Genomic DNA, 6,638 nt, shown 5'->3' on the forward strand with positions numbered 1-6,638 from the left:
CCCAGAAGGAGCTGTGTACAATCCTTCTAGCAGGTATAAATCATTTCCCCGTGCTGACCATTCACTCCTTCTACACAATAATCCAACCAAGTCTAACCTAAACCGACAGAGAAGGGATTCACTTTCCCATCTCCGGCTCATACAATGTTTTTACAAGACATACAAGAACAGTGTATTATTTAAACAAATATAAACTTCTCACAAACTTCTTATTTATCTTGCAGCAGCTGCCTCTCACTCACACAGCGGCAGCGGCGTCTCACTCACACCCTGCCCCTGCAGGCAGGGCACGAAGGCACACAGACACACAGCAGCAGCTGCTCTCACTCACGCAGCGGCACACAGACACTTAAAGGGCCCATCACACTTTTCACTCATACCACAAAATATACCGAGTTTAAACAATCACCAAATCCGTTTGTAACATATATCATAAACCATTAACAATTAGCAGTCAGTTCAAAGCCAGTATATCCACCATTAGTGCACTATACAATGACCTGAAGCAAAATCCTGCAGGTGACGGTAAATTCCAGTACCCTGCCCAAAATGCAAACTGCCTCTTATATACCAGTCATCGGTAGTTTGCTCCAAAAGATCTTACTTTCCCGCGGATTCCCAAAGCCAAAACCAAATGGGTATACCCCCTCCTCGGGACTGAGCCGTGCGCCAGACGTCTCTGTGCGTCTTACCATCAGCCCATTACCCTTGTAAACATACCTCTGTCCGCAAACCAGATGGTCCTTGTCTGCTCCCGCAGTGGACAGCTGGGAGCGGAGTTCCTCTGAGAAGAGCTCGGGGTGCACCTAGGAAGTCCACCCGTCAGCAGTCGATGGCAGTCGAGCAGAGGTGTCCCATCTGGGGTGCCAAGATGTTTTGCGGAGAAATCACTCCATAACTTTTGGGGTTATAAAGTGGGTATGTTTATTCAGCTCTGGGCGCATGAGGGATCGCTCCACCACAAGCATGCGCGCCGTCTGCAGCTCTCGTCCGGCTTATATGTTATAAAATAGTGCATATTCATAGAACGCCTATACATATACATAGTCTACCCCCGCCTCCCCTTGCTTCTCATGGTAATCAGGTCTCCTCTTCTTCTTCGCTGATGAACTTTTCTCTTTGTCGCTCTGCGCAGCCTCAGTTGTTCTCTGGCTTTCTTCCAGGCCAATGTTTTGGGGTTGTCTGTTTTTCAAAGACTAGGAGGGACTTCTCTTTGGGCTAGGAGTTAATCGCCTAGCAACGTTATCAGTACTTGGTATGTCTTTTCGAACAGTCCCATACGCCTCCCCTTGTTTTTGCGCAGGCCTTGCACTATCAATCTAAGATTGTTTAGACTCCCTGTCTCAACCATCAGGGATTTTCTTTATTTGTGGAGATAGAGCATGGCCCATTATCCCTGCTCATATAAAGGGAGGCCCATGTAGCCTTGGTCGTCTTTCTGTTTTGACTCCTAATACATCTATGATTTTGCAGCATCGTTTATCCCACAGAGTGAAGTGCAGCACCCATGCATATACTTCTGATTGTGATGACAATGCAGAATTTTGGTCCTTGGGTCAACGCTTTGCTGCTTCTTTTCTGCTACCAGGAGCCGCTGCTGGAAAAGCATTAGCAACATTAGATAAGCTTGGCTGCTGGCTTGCTAAACAAACAAATGCCACTAGCAAAGCTTTGTCTGGTCTTTTGTTAGATGTAAATAGTATCCTCCATGCTACATTACAAAATAGAGTTGCTATAGATTTTTTGCTTTTAGCACAAGGCCATGGCTGTGAATATTTTGAAGGCTTGTGTTGCATGAATCTCTCTGACCACTCGGAATCGATTCATCCCAGTATCCAACAGCTTAAAAAAGGAGTTTCTAAACTCCAAAAAGATGATAGTTGGGATTGGTTAGACAAGCTTTTTGGAGGATGGGGGCTATCAGGATGGCTTAGAAGCTTAGTAAAGACTATTGTTTATGCTTTAGCTGTTTTTATTCTCATTGCTTTTTTTGCCTTGTTTGTTACAATGTTTGCAACAATTGATGGAACGCTCTATGAAAAATATTCTTTTTGTAAAACAGGAAGGGGGAGAGGTGGGAAAGGACTTGAAAGAATCAGACAGGACCATGCACCCTGCTTCACTGTTGTTGTTAGAAGGGGATGTACTGGAACTTGTAGGCCATAAGCCTTGGGCAGCCTGATAAGGGGAATAAAGAAGTGCAGATGTGTGGGAGAATTATTGCCCCTATGAGTCATGCGATGCAGGAGACAAAGAAAAGAAGAAAGTCTCTGAAAAACAACTTAGTGTCTGCAAAAACAACTCAGTCATAAACAGTCCTGTTGTCAGAGTTTAATTAACTACCAATCAACGAGCATTGATAAAGAATGTTGAAGTATAGCAGCCAATCAATGTAAAACGTGTGTCGTCTGATTTTTTTCTAATTTTCTATATAAATGAATGTTTTCTGTAATAAAGTATCTCTCTGACTCTGCTTGCATCACGCTTGTGTCCCATCTCTCAATCGCGGCAGGAGACATAATGACAGTCATGCAAAATGCTGAGGAAATCACTGCTCTACTTTATGTTGTTTCTTCTTGGGAACAACTGCCCTCAGGATTCCCTGGTACCCAAATGTTATAGATATACATGAATACCAATATATATTATAGAAGTATATATCAACGTATTTAATGTATACAAATACCTGAGGGGAGGATGTAGAGAGGATGGAGCCAGGCTCTTTCCAGTGGTGCCTAGTCACAGGACCGGAGACAATGGGCACAAACTGAAACACAGGAGGTTCCCTCTGAACATCAGGAACCCCTTTCTCACTGTAAGGGTGAACGAGCACTGGCACAGGTTGCCCAGGGAGACTGTAGAGTCGCCATCCATGCAGCCATTCAAAAGCCAGCTGGATATGGTTCTGGTCAACTGGCTCTCTTTGAGCAGTGGGGTTGGAGTAGGTGACCCCCCAGAGGTCCTTTCCAACCTCAACCATTGTGTGATTTGGTGAAATTTTCTAGTAGTATCTGTGGTAGTAAAGTTTGAGTCACAGTGGAGGCTGATGCAGCTGAGAAGTGTTGATGCCAGCTGGACACATACCATAGACCTGAGGGGATTCACCCCAGGTTGCTAGGGGAGATGGTTGGTATCTCTGCAAGGCTGCTCTTGATCATCTTCAACATGTGCAATAGGTTGACTCTGGCCAGCAGCCAAGAATCCACACAGCTGCTTGCTCACACTCCTGCAGTGACAGAGAGGAAGACAAGAGGAAAAACAGAGGTGAAGAAAACTCTCGGGTTGAGATAAAAACTTTAATAGGTGAAGGAAAGTGGAAAAACATCCAAGTGATACAAAAAGAATCACTCACCACCTCCCACAATAAGAATGATGTCCAGCTAGTCTCTGAGCAACAGACAGCCTGGAAGACAACACCCACTCACCCCAAGTTGCTACTTTCTCTGCCCTAGTTTTTATTGCTGAGCCTGACACCATGTGGTATGCATTATCCCTTTGGCTAGTTCGGGTCAACTGTCATGACTCTGTCTCCCATTTTCTTGCCCCACACCAGCCAACTTGCTGGGTAGGCAGAGTGTGAAAAAGAGAAAGCCTGAACATTGTGCAAGCACTGTTCAGCAGTAGACAAAACATGGGTGTTTATCAATGATGTTTTAGTCACACACCCAGAGCATAGCACCCTGGCTCCTATGAGGAAAATTAATTCTGTCTCAGCCAGACTCAGTACACTGTCTTCCCTTGTCAGCAAGGGAAGCTTGAGATACAAAGCTTGAGAAACAGAGAGGTCAAGGAAACCCTGACGAGTATTCTTTGATGAATCCTCTATGTGCTTAATGTTATACAAAGGAATAAATCTCACAGAAGGCTCACACTAAAAATATTATTCTAGGCTACCATATACAACCCATTGGAGTCTACCCAGGGGAAATGTGGTTTTAGATCCTTTTTACAGAAGGATGCATGAGAAAGTTAATAGTAATTCCTACTGGAACATTCTTGCCTCTAAATTGGAGATATGGATTTGATGGATGGACTATTAGATGGATAAGGAACTGGCTGTAGGGTCACATCCAAAAAGTGACAGCTAATGACTCAATGTCCAAAGGTCCATACTGGGACAAATACTAGTTAATGTCTTCATAAATGACATAGATAGTTGATTGAGTGCGACCACAAGGTTGCAGACAACACCAAGATGAGTAGTTGAGTTTTCCCAATGCTATAGGGAAAGGATGCCATCCAGAGGAACCTTGACAGGCTTGAGAAATGGGCCAATGTGAACTTCATGAAGGTCAACAACTTGGGTTGGTTCAGTCTCCAGTATCAGTCCAGACCAGTGGATGAATGGAATGAAAGCAGCCCTGTGAAGAAGGACTTAGGGATACTGGTGGAAGAAAAATTGGATATGAGCCAGCAATGTGCACTTGCAGCCCAGAAAGTCAGTTGCATCCTGGGCTGCTGAAGAAGAAGCATGGCCAGCAGGTTGAGGAAGATGATTTTGCCCTTCTATTCTGTTCTTATGGGACCCCACTTGTAGTGCTGCATCCAGTTCTGGTGCCCCCACTAAAAGAAAGATATGGACCTGTTAGAGTGGATCCAGAGGAGGTCCATGAAAATGACCTGAGGACTGAAACACCCCTCTTATGAAGAAAGTCTGAGAGAGCTGGGATTATTTAGCCTGGAGAATGCTCTGGGGAAACATTATTGTGGCTTTCAATACTTGGAATGGCTTATAATAAGATGGAGAAAGAATTTTTGCCAGGGCCTGTAATGACAGGACAAGGGGCAACAGTTTTAAACTGAAAGAAGGTATATTTAGATTGGACATAAGGAAGACATTTTTTTATGATGAGTGCAGTGAGACACTGGAACAGACTGTGCAGAGAGGTTGTGGATACCCCATCATTAGAAGTGTTCAAGGGCAGTTTGGATGGGGCTTTGAGCAACCTGACATAGTGAAAAATATCCCTGTCTGTGGCAGGGTGTTGGCCCAGATGACCTTTAAAAGGTCCATTCCAACCCAAAATGTTCTATGATTCTACCCGTTGAGCAGCCAGGTTCTTGATCAGTGTAATTTGGAGCAGGACAACAAAATTTCTCTTTCCACTCTACTTGTGCCAGACTTGTGCTGCCAGGAACTTCTTCAAATGTTTTCTTTAGCTGTGGTGAGGGAACACCCAGAGAGTACTACAAACACTCTCATCCCTTCCCTTAACTCCTTATCAGTCACACTACTGACAATGGAAATACAGATACAGAAGAGAGACCCATGCAGCATCCCAAGTCACAGGTACAGAGTTGCTTTGCAAGATAAAGTGTAAGCTGAGCCACCACAGCAGGTCTCCTGCTGTCACTGATGGGTCCTACAGTACAGATCAACTCTGGCACAGTCACATTACCCATCACCCTTCAGAGCTTTATGCAGGAAGACAGCACACCTAGGGACAAGTGGAAAGCGTGTAATCATGGGCTGCAGAAGGCTGTATCTTGGGCTCTTGCATTCTAATTGCAGAGGGTGAGTTGGATACAGTGTTTTCTTGAGTCTGGGGATCTCTCCTACATGGTCTGGCTTTTCATGGCCTCTCCCTTAAGGTTAGCTCTCACAGTGGGAGGAAGGAGTTTATGACAGGCAGAGGCAAGACAGGGGATAGGAACTTCCTTTAAAAAGGCTGGGTACAGAAACAGAAACTATGAGCTGAGCACTCCTTCCTCAGAGCCAGGAAGTCCTGTGCAGTGCTGTGTCTCATAATGCAGTGCACAGCATATCCCTGTTCAGAATGAGGATATATGAGAAGCCCACAAATAAAAAAGACACCAACCGGGTTAAGACTGACTTAAAAACCTCAATGGCAGGAGTCAATGCTGTAGCTCTGATCAGGAAGCCTTATGTCAAAAAGCATCAGGGTAAAAAGCATTGGAAATTTTATGCACAGAGCATTCTTTCTGAACTTTGTTATTTATATGAGCACTTTAGTTGCACAAAAGTTAACTTCTTCAGAAAAACTCCCTTCTGAGGCACTCTCTTCCAGTGGAGCAGCACCAATGTCAGGTCCCAAATTACAGCAGCTTCTCCAATTTAGAAGATACTTTTTACTGAAAGAAACTTTGAAAAGTAGCAAGAAAACATCCATTGAATATATTTAGGTTCTCACACAAACCATCAATTTGTGTCTAGTAGCCGGAACCTGGATGAAAGGAACAGAGCTGGAGCCTATGTGCTGGAAGGATTGAGATCACCCTTGGAGAACAGCCATCAGGAAGAAAAGGCAAGAGACTTCTTGGTGTTGGGCTCTACTGACTATGGGCTCGACTGGCTATAGATCTGCACTACAAACTCAGTGCAAGATAGCCTGAGCTGAGTTTAGAAGGAAAGGCCTTCAAAAGACTTCAAAGGGCATCTTTAGAACAGATCATTTGTTTCAGAAATCCATTTGCTTTAGCTATGCTTTGCAACACAAATCTTTCTAGTTAGAATACAAGGTCTTGGAAGAACTCTATTCCAGTGGCATATCAGAACTAAAGCTCCATCATTTTAACAGACACTTACCACCCTAACTGGAAAGGAATCTGGAAAACTAGTAACAATAAATAGTCTTAATTGAATGCAACCTCACACAATCAATCAAACTGATCCTCAA

The sequence above is a fragment of the Athene cunicularia genome, unplaced genomic scaffold (assembly GCF_003259725.1).
Source record: "Athene cunicularia isolate RWA unplaced genomic scaffold, athCun1 SCF_8, whole genome shotgun sequence".
NCBI classification, from domain to species: domain Eukaryota; kingdom Metazoa; phylum Chordata; class Aves; order Strigiformes; family Strigidae; genus Athene; species Athene cunicularia.